Source organism: Leucoraja erinacea, chromosome 10 (assembly GCF_028641065.1).
Source record: "Leucoraja erinacea ecotype New England chromosome 10, Leri_hhj_1, whole genome shotgun sequence".
Lineage (NCBI taxonomy): Eukaryota > Metazoa > Chordata > Chondrichthyes > Rajiformes > Rajidae > Leucoraja > Leucoraja erinaceus.
The window spans coordinates 14,543,743-14,561,897 of record NC_073386.1 but is presented as its reverse complement, the minus strand read 5'-3'; positions in this window follow the sequence as shown (position 1 = coordinate 14,561,897).

Sequence of the window (18,155 nt, the reverse complement as noted above, 5' to 3'; positions counted from 1 at the left end):
GGAATAGAAGCAGGAACAGGCCATGCGCAGCCTCGCCTCATCAATTTCACTTTCTCCACCCGATTGAACATTTCCTGAGTCATTCAGTGTTCAAGTTTCAAATGAACACAGTTTCAAATGTCATCAAAGAGTGGAGTTTCCAAAAGTTTTCAATCCTCTGAATGAATATTTTTCTCCTCCTCCCATTTCTAAAGAGCTGACTTCTGCATCTGACTGTGACTCCTTGTTCTAGACATTTAAGCAAAGTTGGTCTTTGGAGTCATAGTCACAAAGTCATGGAGAGACATAACATGGATACAGGCACTTTGGGGCATTAAGTCTGCACTGACTGACCAACAACCACCCCATTAACACTCGCATGTTTTAATCCCATTAGGATTAGTGTTCAAAATGGCGGCCATCTAATTCACTATAATTCAATTTTGGATCACCTTGACAATTTTGGATCACGCATGTCAGGATATCTCAGCTCAGCCTTCAACATCATCATTCACAAAAAGCTCATCCAGAAACTTCTGGATCTTGGCCTTTGGGCCTCCATTTGCATCTGGTCTTCTAGATCAGTCAAAATCAATTTTATTTGACACATGTGCCAGATCTCACTCAGTTAGAATTGGTCATACCATTTTCTCCATCCTTTCTCTCAACATAAAGGACTCGAGGGTCTGAGCTATAGGGTAGAGATTGAGTAAGCTGGGACTCTCTGCTTTGGAGTGCAGGAGGTTAAGGCTGATCTTATAGAGGTGTATTCAATCATGCGAGGAATATATCGGGTAGTCTCTTGACCAGAGGACATACGTTTAAGGTGAAGCGGAAAAGATTTAATAGGAATCTGATGGGTAACTTCTGATTGTTGACATTGACCAAGATCCTGGATCCCAGGTCTGGATCTTTCACATCCCAGAGATGTTGCCACGTACTCATACTTTTAACTCTACCTCATTCAGTTATTCCATTTTAGTACTAGAATATTCTTTTGCACTACCTAGATCTTGCAATAAAATTGTGCACCATTCTGCTTTGTATTTATCATTGTATTTATTGGTCTATTTAAACAGTAAACACTATTTACTCTGTGAGCTTCATGTAAATAAGGAATTTTATTCCACCCTGATGATGTATATATGAAGAAAATATGAAGGGTACCATGGTGGCACAGTGGTAGTTGCTGCCCTACAGTGCTTGCGGCACCGGAGACCCGGGTTTGATCCCGACTATGGGTGCTGTCTGCATGGAGTTTGTACATTCTCCCCGTGACCGCGTGGGGTTTCTCCGAGACCTTCTGTTTTCTCCCACACTCCAAGACTTACATGTATGTAGGCTAATTGGCTTGGCGTATGCGAAAATTGTCTCTAGTGTGTGTAGGATAGTGTTAATGTGCAGGGATCGCTGGTCGGTACGGACCTGGTGGGCCGAATGACCTGTTTCTGCGCTGTATCTCTAAACTAAACTAAACTAAACTAAACAGTAAACACTGTTTATTCTGTGAACTTAATGAAAATAAGGAATTGTATTCCACCCTGATGATGTATATATGAAGAAAATAATCTAAACTAATTTACACAGTATGAACCATTTACAGTGATCAAATACTTTACCACCTCACACACTGTTGGGATGTGGGAGGAAACCAGTGCACTGGCTGAAAACCTAAACAGTCACAGGGAAAACGTACACTTCACACAGAGGTCGACACCTGAGGACAGAATTGTACCTTGATCTCAGATCTTGAGGCAGCGACTCTTCCAGCTGTGCCACTTACCACTCGCTGTGCATCTTTCAGTTGTGCACCAAATCAAAACATAGAAACATAGACACATAGAAAATAGGTGCAGGAGTAGACCATTCGGCCCTTCGGCCCTTCGAGCCTGCACCGCCATTCAATATGATCATGGCTGATCATCCAACTCAGTATCGTGTCCCTGCCTTCTCTCCATACCCCCTAATCCTTTAGCCACAAGGGCCACATCTAACTCCCTCTTAAATATAGCCTATGAACTGGCCTCAACTACCTTCTGTGGCAGAGAATTCCAGAGATTCACCACTCTCTGCACCTGCATGCCTACTTTCAATGACTGGTGTACCATGACACCCAGGTCTCGTTGCATCTCCCCTTTTCCTAATCGGCCACCATTCAGATAATAGTCTACTTTCCTGTTTTTGCCACCAAAGTGGACAACCTCACATTTATCCACATTATACTGCATCTGCCATGCATTTGCCCACTCACCCAGCCTATCCAAGTCACTTTGCTGCCTCCTTGCATCCTCATCACAGCTAACACTGCCCCCCAGCTTCGTGTCATCCGCAAACTTGGCGATGTTGCATTCAATTCCCTCGTCCAAATCATTAATATATATTGTAAATAGCTGGGGTCCCAGCACCGAGCCTTGCGGTACCCCACTAGTCACTGCCTGCCATTATGAAAAGGATCCGTTTACTCCTACTCTTTGCTTCCTGTCTGTCAGCCAGTTCTCTATCCACATCAATACTGAACCCCCAATACCGTGTGCTTTAAGTTTGTATACTAATCTCTTAAGTGGAACCTTGTCGAAATAGAGTCATAAAGTGATACAGTGTGGAAACAGGCCCTTCAGCCCAAGTTGCCCACACCGGCCAACATGTCCCAGCTACACTAGTCCCACCTGCTTCTCCTATCCATGTAACATAAATAGGATTTTAAAGCACATACAGGAGGAGGTTGAAGACTGGCTTGGGGTAAAGATTGGCACTGACTATTAGTCTTCTTTGAAGGATATTTTTCCTTTTGTTAATGAAAGTCACTCTCCTAGAACTTCTAAAATGCTTTTTTATATTGTGCCAGAAGGAAGTAATTAAGCTGTTCTTGCTATTTAACTTTAATAATGTCATCAAATACATTAAGAAACCATTAGCAAAGTTTCAAGCAGGTATTTCTCTCATTCTGATATAATTTGTCTGTAATTGTCTATAATTTATCCGGAAGGTTTCTACAGAGGGCAAAAATTACTGGAACCGCAGCATACAGATTGGCCATTCTTCTTTTGCGCCTGTGCTTGTGTTCAGCTGAAGATATTAGAACACTATTTCCTGCTTTGCAGGAATTTATGCATGTTACCATGAAACTGTACAATGCACATGTTACTATGGAACTGCAATACACACGTTACTATGAAAATGTCAAAAAATAGATGCATGGAGTGTCTTCCACTTTTGCATTGCTCAGTTTAGGCAGAATTCTTAACCCAAATTTAGGCGCAGGCCTTTGCACAGTGTTGCAACCGAAACACGTTGGTGAGACCATGCCTGGAATATTGTGTGCAATTCTGGTTGTCATTTTATAGGATTACATTAGCAAGGGTACAGAGAAATATTCATGAGCATATTTGCTGCAATTGTTAGGTTTGTATCACAAGGAGAGAATGGATGGGCGGGGTCTGTATTCCCCGGATCGAAAGATGCTGAGGAGCGGTGTAGGAAGGAACTACAGATGCTGGTTTAAACCCAAGATAGACACTAAAAAGCTGGAATATCTCAGCGGGTCTGGAGAAAAGGAATTAAGGAATAGGCGACATTTCGGGTCAAGACTCTCTCTGAATAGGAATACTTTATGTATTTACACAGTAAGAATCTTTGCTTGCATACACAATGTATACAAATAGCGGCCACCTACAGCCCTGACAAAGTTACAAAGCACGCCTGCTCTTCCTTTTGGTCAACCCCCCCCCCCCCCCCCCACGGGTCCTCCCATTGTTCTTCCCCCTCCCTCATGGTGTTCCTCCATGCTCTCATCAACCGTGAACCGCGGGTCAGCCCGCGAGGCATCGCTGCCACTGCGAGACTTCACCATCACCGAGGCCCCATAATCGCAAGGCTTCATCTCTGTCGCCACCGAGGCCTCACCGCTGTCGACTACCCGCTTCACGCCTCCGTGGTGCCGATGTCTCGACCCGAAACGTCATTTATTTATTTTCTCCAGAGATGCTGTCTGACCCGTTGAGTTACTCCAGCTTTTTGTGTCTATCTGAAGCTGAGGAGTAACCTTAGAAGTTTATAAAATCATGAGGAACATGGATAAAAGAGATTGTCACAGTCTTTTTTTCCCTTTTTTTTTTAACCATAGTGGTAGTTAGGATAACTCTGCGTTTATAAAGAGTGAGAAAAAAATGCTAAAGGTAATTTACAATGCCCTTTTGATGCCTTGTTTGTTGAATTCCTCCTCATACAATCCGATCTCTAACGTTAGCAATCAAAGTGGAGAGTGAGCATTCAGACTCTCAGTTTGTGTACATGGTGGACATTTGCACCACTTTGCAAATTCCTCACCTGTCCATTCCACCAAGCACCTCCAGCCTCATAAGTGGAAGTGCCCCTGGTTTCCATATAGACCTTATCAGTCATAGCAGAACTGACAAAACTGGAATGGAAGCAAGTCAACCTTGATTCCAAGGACTACCATTGAAGCAACAAAATAATAGTCAATAGAATTGTGTAGGAAGGAACTGTAGATGGTAGCTTACATTGAAGCTAGACACCAAATGCTAGAGTAACTCAGCGGGTCAGGCAGCATCTTTGGACATAAGCAATAAGTGACTTTTCGGGTCAAGATGGTCTGAAGATGGGTCTCGACCCGAAACATCACCTATGCCTTTTCTCCAGAGATGCTACCTGACCCACTGAGTTACTCCAGCATTTTGTGTCCATAGTCAATAGAATTGTCCTTGGGTGAATGAACTTAAGGCATGTTGCCATAGTCCAGTCACCTCCATATTAGCTGACAGGCAAAGGATCCAAACTCATTTTCACCTGATGGTAAAACCAAGACTTTGATTGTTCTGAATATATTAGATTTGTATCAGTTTGATACACCATTAAAACCAAGTCTCCTGTTCAAGCAGTTCCATTGTTGTTCGATATGTATATCTCTTATGCAAATATAATTTCCTGATAATGTGAAACACTTTATCTTCTCTTCATACGTCTCAAATTGAACTTCTTCCACAGCAATGCATCCACTCTCGAGTTGCAGCCAATTTAATTATCGAGATAATCTAATTAAGATTAAGAAGTGTAATTTTATTCTCCATTACTTTGGCTCAAATGACAGTTTTTCCTTGCTGTTCTTCATTCAGTCATTCATCATTGTTGAAAACATTAGCAACGCAGTGGTGCTGATTTCCAACGGGAACGGTGACGGACGCACCACACATCCCTGTCCTCCAGTTCCTGCGGACTTCCGCCGCTGGAAGTATAGGATTTTGGTGTGTATGCTTTATCATCATTCCTTACAATGCTATGTATGACAATGATCACAACTTCTACTGAAGTGTGGATAGCCGTTGGCTCACTAGAAGCTCATCCGCCCTTTGACAGGTCTTGATTTTGGTCCTGGTGGGGGTCCACAGCCCCCTCCTCACCTGGAAAACCAGGTGGGGGAAGACGGTTTAGTCACCAACTATATGACCATGGAGCAGGTAGCACGGGATTACATGGTACCCGTGGCGGGGGAACTCCCCCCGACCTCACCTGATGCTGTTCTGATGGACGAGAAATTGACAATGAGGACAAAATACACAAGGTTAGAGTGAGCTGCTGGTTATTTTGAAGGGTTGAGGATTTATATTTTTATCATTTTCTTGCTGGATAAATAGAAACATAGAAACATTTAAAATAGGTGCAGAAATGAGTCATTCGGCACTTCGAGCCAGCACCGCCATTCAATATGATCATGGCTGATCATCCAAAATCAGTACCCCGTTCCTGCTTTCTCCCCATATCCCTTGATTCCATTAGCCCTAAGAGCTAAATCTAACTCTCTCTTGAAAACATCCAGTGAATTGGCCTCCACTGCCTTCTGTGGCAGATAATTCCACAGATTCACAATTCTCTGGGTGGAAAAGTTTTTCTTCATAGAAATTAGGTGCAGGAGTAGGCCATTCGGCCCTTCGAGCCTGCACCGCTCTGTACTAAATGGCCTACCTCTTATTCCTAAACTGTGACCCTTAGTTCTGAACTCCCCCAACATGGAGAACATTTTTCCAACATCTAGTCTGTCCAATCCCCTGAATTCCAGTGAATACAAGCCCAATCGATCCATTCTCTCATCATATGACAGTCCTGCTATCCCGGGAATTACCCGGTGAACCTACGGTGCACTACCTCAATCCCTCCTCAAATTAGGAGACAAAAAATGCACAACATACTCCATGTGTGGTCTCACCAGTGCTCTGCACAACTGCAGTAGGACATCCTTACTCCTAAACTCAAATCCTCTTGCAATGAAGACCAACATGCCATTAGCTTTCTTCACTGCCTGCTGTACCTGCATGCTTACTTTCAGTGACTGTTGTACAAACACACCCAGGTCTCATTGAACCTCCCCTTTTCCTAATCTGACACCATTCAGATAATAATCTGCCTTCCTGTTCTTGCCACCAAAGTGGACAAACTCACATTTATCCACATTATAGTGCATCTGCCTACTCACCCAACCTATCCAAGTAACCTTGCAGCTTCATAGCATCCACCTCACAGCTCACTCTGCCACCCAGCTTTGTCTCATCCGCAAACTTGGAGTTGTTCTATTTAATTCCCTTGTCAAAATCGTTAATATATATATTATAAATAACTGGAGTCCCAGCACTGAGCCTTGAGACACCTCACTTGTCACTGCCTGCCATTCTGAAAAGGACCCGTTAATTTTGCTTCCTGTCAGCCAACCAGTTCTCTATCCGTCAATATCCTACCCCTAATACTATGTGCTCTAAGTTTGCAAACTAATCTCTTGTGTGGGACCTTGTCAAAGGCTTTTTGAAAGTCCAGATACAATACATCCACTGGCTCGCCCTTATCCATTCTATCTGTTACATCCTCAAAAAATTCCAGAATATTAGTCAAGCATGATTATCGTCTTCGTAAATCCGTGCTGACTTGGATCCATCCTGTTACTTCTTTCCAAATGCGCTGCTATTACATCTTTAATAATCGACTCAAGCATCTTCCCCACTACCCACTAACTGGTCTAGAATTCCCTTTATTCTCTCTCCCTCCTTTCTTAAAAAGTGTGGTTACATTGCCTACCCTCCAGTCCACAGGAACTGATCCAGAGTCGAGAGAACATTGGAAAATAATCACCAATGCATCTACGATTTCGAAGGCCGTCTCCTTGAGTACTCTAGGATGCAGACCATCAGGCCCTGGGGAATTATCTGCCTTCAATCCCAACAGTTTACCTAACATCATTTCCTGACTAATGTACATTTGTACCATAATATTTACTCATGGAGAAAATCCTTATTGTAAATATTGCACTAATCGCATAAGGCAGTGTTTAGAAGAATGGGAGTTGATCTTTTTGAAATGATTAAAATTCATATGGGGCTTGGCAGGATAGAAAGAGTTGATGTTTCCCCTACTTGAAGTGTCTAGAATCAGAGGCCATAATTGCAGGTAAAGGGTTGGCTATTCAGACCAATGACGAGGTGAATATTTGGAATTCGCCAACCAAGGTTGGAAGAGGCCTGTAGAGGCTCAATCACGGACAATATTCAAGACAGATATCAATAGAGTTTTAAAAATATTAATTGTGCCAAGGGATATGTGGTAAATGCAGGAAAGTGGCACCAAGTCAAAAGATTAGCTATGTTTAATGTTCATTGCATCTCAGCTGTAATCTTATCACGTGATGATCTTTGAACTTAGGAGTGGAGAAAGATCAGCTAAATCCTCTTTGCAGTAAATACAATTTACTGTAAAGAAGGAATAAATGCAATCTGCAGTTAACAAAAGGACATCAAGGTTGATATTAAATTGAAAAGTAGGGCTTAGAAAGTGGAAAGACTTGGCAATAGGCCAGAAGACTCGAACGTTTTTAATATACTGCAACAAAATACTAAGAAGCTCAAAAGAGCAAATTGATTTTGAGGGAAACCTTGCATGTAATATCAAAACAGATGTTAAGAATTTCTGTGGGCATATGAACACCAAGTCTTCAAGGTAAGTTTGGGACCTCTCAAGAATGATACTGCTACATTTATAACACGAAGAAAAATTGAAATGGCAGATGCATTACATTTTCTGACTACATTCTTCACCAAATATCCTTAAGAAAGCACATGGGCTAATTTCAAATAACGGAGGAATTTGTTAAAATCCTAATCATAAGCATAAAGAATCATGGAAGCTCAGGGGCTAGAGGTGGACAAATCAACAGGAGGTGATGATCGGCACCCAACTTTTTTAAAGGAAGAATAATGAACCAATTAGTTGAAATGTTTCAAAACTTGCTAAGTTCTAGGATGGTACCAGAAGGTTAGATGCTAGTGTTAATAATCAAAAATAATTGATGATTTAGGAAAGCTGTATGTTAACAAACCTAGTCAACATAGTTTTATTAAAATTAAATTTGACAAATCTGTTCAAATTCTTTGACAATGTTTCAAAGAGTTTCAAAGATAGAAGTGTATTTAGATTTCCAAAAGTCAATGTACCACAAAAGGGGCTGCTGCATGAAATTGGGGCACAAGGTATTCGAAGAAGTATGTTATCATGGATTAAAGACTGGCTGTCACATTGAAAACTGGGAGTTGTAATAAAAGGTGTTTCTTTCATGGTGGAGGGATTTAATTGTAGAATACCCCAGTGATTAATTCCTGACCATCAATTGTTTACCGTTTACATTAAACAAAATGAATGAATGAATGAATGAATGAGTTTATGAATGAATAGGTTTATTGGCCAAGCATTCACATACAAGGAATTTGCCTTGGTGCTCCGCCCGCAAGTGACAACATGACATACAGTGGCAGTTAGGAATGACACATAAAACATTAATAATAAAACATTACCGATTAAACATGTGAATTAAATAAAATACCAGAGCAAAAGGAGACTACATATTTTTGGTTATTGAGTAGAGCTACTACTCATGGAAAAATGTAAGGTTTCCAAGTTTACTGACAGTAAGAAAATAGAGTAGAAGAACAAGTTGTAATGAGGACATTGTAATTTTGCAATGGGGCAGGTAGATCGAGTGATTGGGCAAAGACCTGGCAAATGGAGTTTAATGTGGGGAAGTTTCAGGTCATGCACTTCAGTAAGAGGAATCGAAAGGCCACCTGGCGGTGAAGGTCAGTAAGTCTATCTGTTGTAACCAAAATCCATTACAAAGCCCCTGTCCCACTTTCACGACCTAACTGGCGACCTCTGCCAAGTTTGCCCTTGACTCGTACTTGCAGCATGTACGCCACGAGGTTGTAGGAGATCGTAGGAGGTCTTCGTAACTCTTTCTCATGCTCGTGAGTGGTCTCCGCGTACTCGTGGCCTCAAGTAGGTCGCGGCGTTTTTTCCAGCCTGATACAAAATGTCCACGAGTAAAATAAAGGTCGGCATCGAAAAAATGGATTATTTTCACACGTGGGTAGGTCGTAGTAGGTCGTGATGGTAGTCGAAGGTAGTCATAGATAGTCGTTGGTAGTCGTAGGTCGGTAACTGGCCCGAGAAAAGAAAATGCAAACATGACATCATTTTATCATGTTATCAAAAAAAAAACTATTGTTTTTTTCATTTAAGTAACCTTTTGTGTCGGAACAAGTTGCAGAATGACTTCCCAGGTGCGCCAGAACTACCATCAGGAATGTGAAGCCAGTGTCAACCGACAGATCAACATGGAGCTCTATGCATCCTATGTCACTCGTAGCTAATCGTAGTTGGTCTTAGGTGTGAAAGACTTAGGTGTGAAAGACTGAGGTAGGAGGTCGTAGACATGGTCGTGGGAGGTCGTAGGCATAGTCGTAGGAGGTCTTTTACTTCGATGAGCCAACATGACCGTGACATTTTTTTCAACTCGTCTAGGGTCTTCTAAACTCGTGGATTAGTTAATCCAAGTGGGACAGGCCCTTAAGGGTTTACTGTATAACAAAGAAATATTGGAAGAGCGACTGTGTGTTGTTTAATTAGGAAGCTTGCATTGGCCTGCATTGGGCCAATAATCAGTATGGACTCCATCCACGTGGAATCATTCTCTGATTATATCATTCTTAACGAATGCATAGGTTTACAACAATGGTAAGCTGCCTCCCGCTCAGCAAAGACCACTCTTGGTGACAGAGGATGCAAAGAAATAATTAACAGCAGCAACAACTGCAGGAGAGAAAATCTAGGTAACAACGGCATTGAATTTGTTTTCCAAAATCTCCTGCAATGACGGCCTAACAGCTGCTGAGAAAATGTGTGCCCTGGTTGAGGAGTCTAGAGCCAGGGGTACAGCTTCAGGATACGGCAAGGATGATTCTATGAGGAGGAATTTCTTCTTAAGGCATTCAATAATTTTCCTGTCCAATGTCCAACATTGATTGTGCATTTTTGAAATGTTTTAGATTTTGGGTGAATCATTTATGGGGATCAGGTGGGAAAGCAGAGTTATGGCCAACAACAAAACAGCCACAATCTTAAGGTGAAGTAAGCTTCAGGGGCAGTATAGCTTCATGCAGTTTCCATTTGCTTATGTTCTTTGGACTTGATCAAAATAGTAATCAAGTAATTGATGAGTCGTGTAACAGTATTGACAACCAGACTCAGATTTTAAAGATACAGCGCAGAAACAGGCCTTTCGGCCCACTGAGTCTGCGCAGACCTGCGATCCCTGTACTCTAGCACTATCCTATACACTAGGGAACAATTTAATATTTTACTGAAGCCAATTAACCTAAAAGTCAGTACATCTTTTGGAGTGTGGGAGGAAACTGGAGCATCCAGAGAAAACCCACGCAGCACAGGGAGAATGTATAGACTCCGTACAGACAGCACCCGTAATCGGGATTGAACCAGGGTCTCTGGCGCTGTAAGACAGCAACTCTACCGCTGCGCCACTATGCCGCCCCAAAGATAATGTGCTTGTCACAGCTGGAGTCTCAGTTTAAGATGAACCTCAATATTTCAGGTTGACTTGACACAAGTTTATTCTGTGAGAGTCACTGATCAAAGGCAAATTTAAGCCAGAATAAAAGTCCTTATTATCAAATGCTGAAAATGATGACAATACATTGCAGGCCAGGTGGTAGCTGTGGAGAGTGAAACAGAGTTAATATTTAAATATGACCTTTACAATTGTCGAATCTACTCAGTTTGTTAGGTCTTCTTTCATTATCACTTGCCATGTAGGGTGAGAGAACTGAAACAACTGTATGCGTTTTGATGGGAGAGATACAGCAGGGTGAGTTTAATGATAATTGTACAATATCATGGCAGGGTTGGTCAGATGTGAAACTTATAACTAAATGTACATTCACCACCGTTCTTTCATTTTTCCAACCTCTTGAAACAAGATCAATAAATGTCTAGAAACAAGGAACTGCAGATGCTGGTTCACATAAAGAGACACAATGTGCAGGAGTAACTTAATGCATTAAGCAACATCTCCGGACAACATGGATGGGTGACATTTCAGGTTGGGATCCTCCTTCAGGGCTGAAGAAGGGTCCCGACCTGAAACATCACCTCTCCATGTTCTCCAGAGATGCTGTCAGACCTGCTAAGTTACTCCAGCACTTTGTGTCTCTATCAATAAATATATCTTAACCTTTTGCCTAACTGTTTTGGAATTTTGGAATTAATTGTACATGGATCCACTTTGCTTAGAATTTAACAAGCAGTGCAGCTTAAGTGAACTGGCCTGTACTTTGAAAGTTCAACTTCAATTGAATGTGGATGCTCATAAATTTTCACAGTACAATTATGGATTTGAATAACAACTAACTGAGCATCGCCAGGAACTGTTTCAATCAAACAAGGTAAACAATGTTACTAAACATCCACATGTGTTTCACCCAGAGACTAAAGTACAATGTACCTGAGTCTTTTGCTGTACTTCAATGTAGCTTTTGTTTTATGCTACACTCTTACAAGATTTCTATTTGAAAATGATTTGATTCATTTCTACAGCCTGTAGTCATGGAGACTCAAAATCATAACCCATACACCAGTTGCATCAAGTCATGCTGTGTTTTATGTGATGCTTAAACGGTGCATCTGAAAAGCATCGATAAATGCTTTACAGCTTTTGTTGTTCTCACTGCTTTTGATGCCCTCCCAATGCATACAGCATCGCTTTCCACGCCGGCTTTATTACTTTTGGTGTTCAGAAGGTGAAAACCATAAACGTTCACATGCTTGAAATCTGAAACAAAATCAGAAAACATTGGAATGTTTCAGCAGGTCAGGCAGCACCTGAAGGAAAAGAGCAGAGCACAAATTCTGATGAAGCATTTTTGGCCTGAAATGCAAACTCTTCTTTCCACAGGTGCTACTGACCTGCTGAGTTCTTAATCATTTTTTTGTTAAAGAAGCTGACAATTATTGCTGTTCCTGATTCAAATGGTGACAACCTCAAATACACACAAAAATGCTGGAGTAACTCAGTGGGACAGGCAGCATCTCTTAGGAGAAGGAATGGGTGTTGTTTCGGCTAAAGACCTTTCATCAGACCTTTAATTTTGTTTGATTTCTGGTAGCTTGCACTTGAATCTATATTTTGAAAGGAGTTATCTGGATCACCTGAGGCAGAACAGTATCTTTCTTGACCTCTGCCATGAAAAGCCCAATGCAATCAAAATTTCTGCTGGTACATGACCGATAACAACTAACTATTCTTTCTTTTACCTGTGGGATTGAGACAACAAACGTTTCCACCTTAACATGATCAGCCATGATCACATTGAATGGCGGTGCTGACTCGAAGGGCCGAATGGCCTATTCCTGCACCCATTGCCTATTGTCTATTGTCTAACATTTTATGCCACTTTACGATTAAGAGCATTTTTGGGGCATTATTCCTTCTGAAGCCCCTCAGTCGTCAAGACTAGAGTCAAAAGTATTTAATTGTTGTATGTACTGACAACGGAACTATTACATTCTTACTTGAAGCACTTCTTACTTCTGACTTCTTTCTTGAAGCAGCTTAACGCAATAAACTCATAATATATAATATTTCTATTTTAAAATCACAATGGATACAAAAAGCTGGAGTAACTCAGTGGGACAAGCAATTCTCTCCAGACATGCTGCCTGTCCCGCTGAGTTACTCCAGCTCTTTGTGTCTATCTTCTATTTAAACCTGCATCTGCAATTCCTTCATACATAAAAAAATAATAATAATACCCTTTGCAAGGGACTCACAACTGAGATTTAAGAATTGCAACCTTTTCTTTGGGTTCCATTGAGCAGTCTTAGTGTGGAAACTTCAGTCTGAAGAAGGGTTTTGGCCCGAACCATTGCCTATTTCCTTTGCTCCATAGATGCTGCTGCACCCGCCGAGTTTCTCCAGCACTTTTGTCTACCTTAGTGTGGAATTTCATTGGTTCCTATTCATGCAAAGGATGTAGCTGCCTGGTGACACACTAGGTGCTGTCAATGGCCCAAAATCATGAGGACTCCAAAAATAGGGAGGCCCAGCCCTGAATGAAAAGCTAGACAAAGGTAACCTCCATCTTATCAACCTTCTGATGCATGTCTAGCTTCCTCTGACCACACCTTCTATCTTAACTGTTTCTTTAGCATAGAGCTATTTAAAAAATGTAGTTTTGTTTCATTTAAAGATACAGCATGGAAACAGGCCCTTTGGCCCACCGAGTCCGCACTGACCAGCGATCCCCATACACGAACACTATCCTACACACTAGGGACAATTTACAATTTTTACCGAAGCCAATTAACCTACAACCTGCACATCTTTGGAGTGTGGGAGGAAAGTCAAGTCAAGAGTGTTCAATTGTCATATGTCCCGGATAGAACAATTAAATTCTATCTAGAGAAAACCCACATGGTAATGGGGAGAACCTACAAACACCGTACAAGGCAGTACCTGGGTCAGGATCAAACCCGGGGCTCTGATGTTGTAAGGTAGCAAACTCTCCTTGCTTTTCAATATTGTTTGTTACTGGTCAGCTGAAACTGGTATTTTTGGCTTGAATATGGAACTTAGCAAAGAAAACCTTTCAACAGTTTAGTGAGGGAAAAATGTTGACGCATTCTCCCGTTCCATCGCCTATACAGACCCGAAAGATGCTGGTGTGTGTTGGACGCTAGTGGAATCTGCAGTGTTCTGTGTTGCTCTAGTTACAGCTGTGCTTCAATGCATCCTGCACAATCATCTGTAAGAGGAGCAGAAGGCTTATTTACAAATGCATTCAGACATTTGCCAATCCACCATCGAAAGTAATGATGTGGAACAATGGTGCCCATGGTGTGAAAACCTTTTAAAACTGCTCCACAAATCAGAAGAAGGTAGGTTGTCACTGGAAAACGTCAGCTTCTGTAAGCTTGTGTCCCTGCTCTGTTATAGGTGGTCTCCTATATCACTTTTATGCTGATGTAGATCAGCATCGCTTGCTCACACTTCGTAAGGAACTTCATTCAATCTCTTGTTTTCCAATACTGCAGATTCTGCTCTTATATGCCGCCTCTTTCTGTATTTCTGTCTCAACAAAATGGGTGACCACTATGTAAGCTGCAAATATCGCTGAATTAAAGCCCTGTCCCACGGTACGAGTTCATTCCAAGAGCTCTCCCGAGTTTGCCCTGATTCGAACTCGGAGATTTACGTTAATGGCCACTCGTCGGTACTCAGGCCTCTCCTGGACATTTTTCAATGTTGAAAAATCTTCCCGAGCTTACCTGCCATTACCGAGTCTTCCCGAATACCTGCCGTTAGCGTTACGAGCCGCTAAGAGTCGTCCCCGAGCTCCAACATACTCGCTACATTCATTGTCCATGCTTACCACGAGTTTGATATTTTTTAAACTCTGGAGAGCTCTTGGAATGAACTCATACCGTGGGACAGGGCTATTAGTTTTCCTGAAATGTGACAGAAAAGACTTCTCCAGTTTTTCTATTCCCATTAAATAGACCTCTCGTAAATCTTGTGTAGTCAGTTTTGAGGAAGTCATGCAAACAGACCATTCAGTCCACCACGTCCATGCCGACCTTTGGGCACTCTTCCATATTAAACCAATCTGTCAGTACATTGGCCGATACAGTCGAATTTACAGCAGTCACTCTTCAAAGTCCCAGGTTATCACTCTTATTTCTGTAGTTTCCCACCAAGAAATAGCCGAATATTCTATTGAACATTGACAAATGTATGGTGAAGAGCAGACTGACTAGTTGCATCACGGCCTGTTTCAGTAATTCATATGCCCAGGAACAAAGTGGTAGATATTGTGTAGGAAGGAACTGCAGATGCTGGTTTAAACTGAACATAGACACAAAATGCTGGAGTAACTCAGCGGGAAAGACAGCATTTGTATTTAAGAAGGAACTGCAGATGCTGGAAAATCGAAGGTACACAAAAATGCTGGAGAAACTCAGCGGGTGCAGCAGCATCTATGGAGCAAAGGAGAAACTCAGGAATAGGCAACGTTTTGGGTCAAGACTGAGTCTGAAGAAGGTCCTCCAACCGAAAACGTCACCCATTCCTTCTCTCCAGAGATGCAGCCTGTCCCACAGAGTTACTCCAGCATTTTGTGTCTACAAGTGGTAGATATTGTTTGATGCATCAGGGATATTGATTTACACACCATCTAATGGATTTACGGGAGGCACTGCCTTGAAAAGGTAGCTAATATCATCAAAGACGCACACTCCACTGGCCGCGGTCCAATCTCAATACCACAATCAAGAAGAAGGTACAAGAGCCTGAGAAATAACTCCAGGTTCAAGGACAGATTCTTCTTATCAACCATCAGGTAATTAAGCAGTCCTCACTCTTAACGCTGGAGGTGTCTCATTAAAATGATAGGAATGTATTTAGCAATTCTAAGGGGAAGACCCATTAGCCAGGACTGCAACAGACAGTATGGAAAAGGAAATAGAACATATAAAAGTACAGCAAGAACCAGCCCTTCGACCCACAATGTCCTGTGGATAGGGTGAACTGTTTTAAATATCTGGGAGTCCACATCTCTGAGGATATGACATGGTTCATCACACGCCTCAGCACTGGTGAGTAAGGCAAGGCAGCGCCTGTAACAAATATGATGCCAAGACCATCTCTTATCTACCGGCGCATAATCCGTATCCCAAGTTCCCTGTGTATCCAAATGCCTCTTAAATGCCACTGTTATATCCGCCTCGATCACCATCCCTGGGAATGCACTCTGGGTAAAAAAAGTTGCTTCGCACCTCTCCTTTCAAACTTGCCCCTCTCACCTTAAAGACTTCATCTATTGATCAAAGATAAATAAACTCAATTTCTTAGTCCTCATGGTTAAATATTGATGAAAGCAGAGTTCGCCCGACAGATTCCCAGAGGTAGCATCAACACCATGCAGTCATTTTCTATCTTTTCGCATTTCCGTTAAGAATTTCATATGAATTGTAAGGCTGGGAATGGCAGGGTTGGAGCATACATCCCTCTGAAACCCCCCAGTAGACCCCTTTGTAAGAATTTATAAATTCCAGCTTATCCTTTGAGGTTTAATGTACAACCTTTGCTTTGAATAACACAGAGTTTATCATAAACATGGCTGGCTGATGATGTGACCAGTCGGTGCCTTCGAGCAACAGATCACGGGAACTTCCCAAGTGTGGGGATGCCATGTCTTTCACTATGCAGATTTAGTTTAGGTTAGTTTTACAGGTACAGTACAGAAACAGGCCCATCGGCCCACTGACCAGCGATCCCCACACATTGACGCTATCCTACACACACTAGGGACAATTTTAAAATTTATACCAAGCCAATTAACCGACAAACCTGTATATCTTTGGAGCTTGGGAGGAAGCCAAAGATCTCAGAGAAATCCCATGCAGGTCACGGGGAGATCGAACAAACTCCGTACTGACAGCACCCGTAATCAGGATCGAACCCGGGTCTCTGGCACTGTGAGGCAGTAGCTCTACCGCTGTGCCACCTTGCTGCAGATGGGGTTATATTTTGCTCAGCTAAAGGACATCTGGAAACTGGCATGTAAAATTATGCTGGGACAACATCAGAGTTTCAAGAGATTTTCATTCTCTCTGTATAATCTTGTGAAAGGAACAGCTGTGTTTAACATTCCGTAATTGCTTTTCCACGAGATTTCATGGTAGTTATATGATTTATCACTGTTGGATTATTCAATTGTTCATTGTTGGTTGGGTAAATTTGCTTTTTATTACACCGTTAAAGTGATGGCCGGAGCACTGGATACATTCCAGAGGGAAAATAAGATAATTACAAGACAGAGCTTTCCAATTTTCTCGATACAAGGAACTGCAGAAGCTGATTTACAAATCGAGAAATACAAATTGCTGGAGTAACTCAGCATGTCAGGCAACATCGCTGGAGAGTATGGATAGGTGATGTTTCGGGGCGGGGGTCTTTGTCAGACTGATTGCAGGGGCCATCATCTATGGAGCGAAGGAAATAGGCAATGTTTCGGGTCGAAACCCTTCTACAGACTGATGTGAGGGTGTGGGGGGGGGGGGGGGGGGGGGGGGGGAGAAGAAAGGAATAGAAAGGAGTCAGTGGGCTGAGGGAGAGCTGAGAAGGGTTAAGTGTAGGCTTGGCGATCGCTTCGCTGAACACCTCCACTCGGTTCGCAATAACCAACCTGATCTCCCGGTGGCTCAGCACTTCAACTCCCCCTCCCATTCCGAATCCGACCTTTCTGTCCTTTCTGCCTCCTCCATGGCCAGAGTGAGGACCACCGTAAATTGGAGGAGCACCACCTCATATTTCGCTTGGGCAGTTTACACCCCAGCGGTATGAACATTGACTTCTCTAATTTCAGATAGTCCCTGCTTTCTCCTCCCTTTCTCAGCTCTCCCCCAGCCCACTGACTCCTCCTTTCCCTTTCTTCTTTCCGCGCCCCCCCACCCTCACATCAGTCTGAAGAAGGGTCTCGACCCAAAACGTTGCCTATTTCCTTCACTCCATAGATGCTGCCTCACCCGCTGAGTTTCTCCAGCATTTTTGTCTACCTAAAGAATATGAGGTGCTGTTCTTCAGTTTGCATGTGGCCTCACTAGCAAAGGAGGAGATCCAGGACAGGTAGGTCAGTGTGGGAATGGGAAAGGGAGTTCAAATGGGTAGCAACTGGAAAGTCCAGAAGATCTTGGTGGACCGAGCACAAGTGTTTGGCTAAATGGTTGCCTCGTTTGATGTTGCTTATGTAAATGAGGCCAATTTAGCAACACCA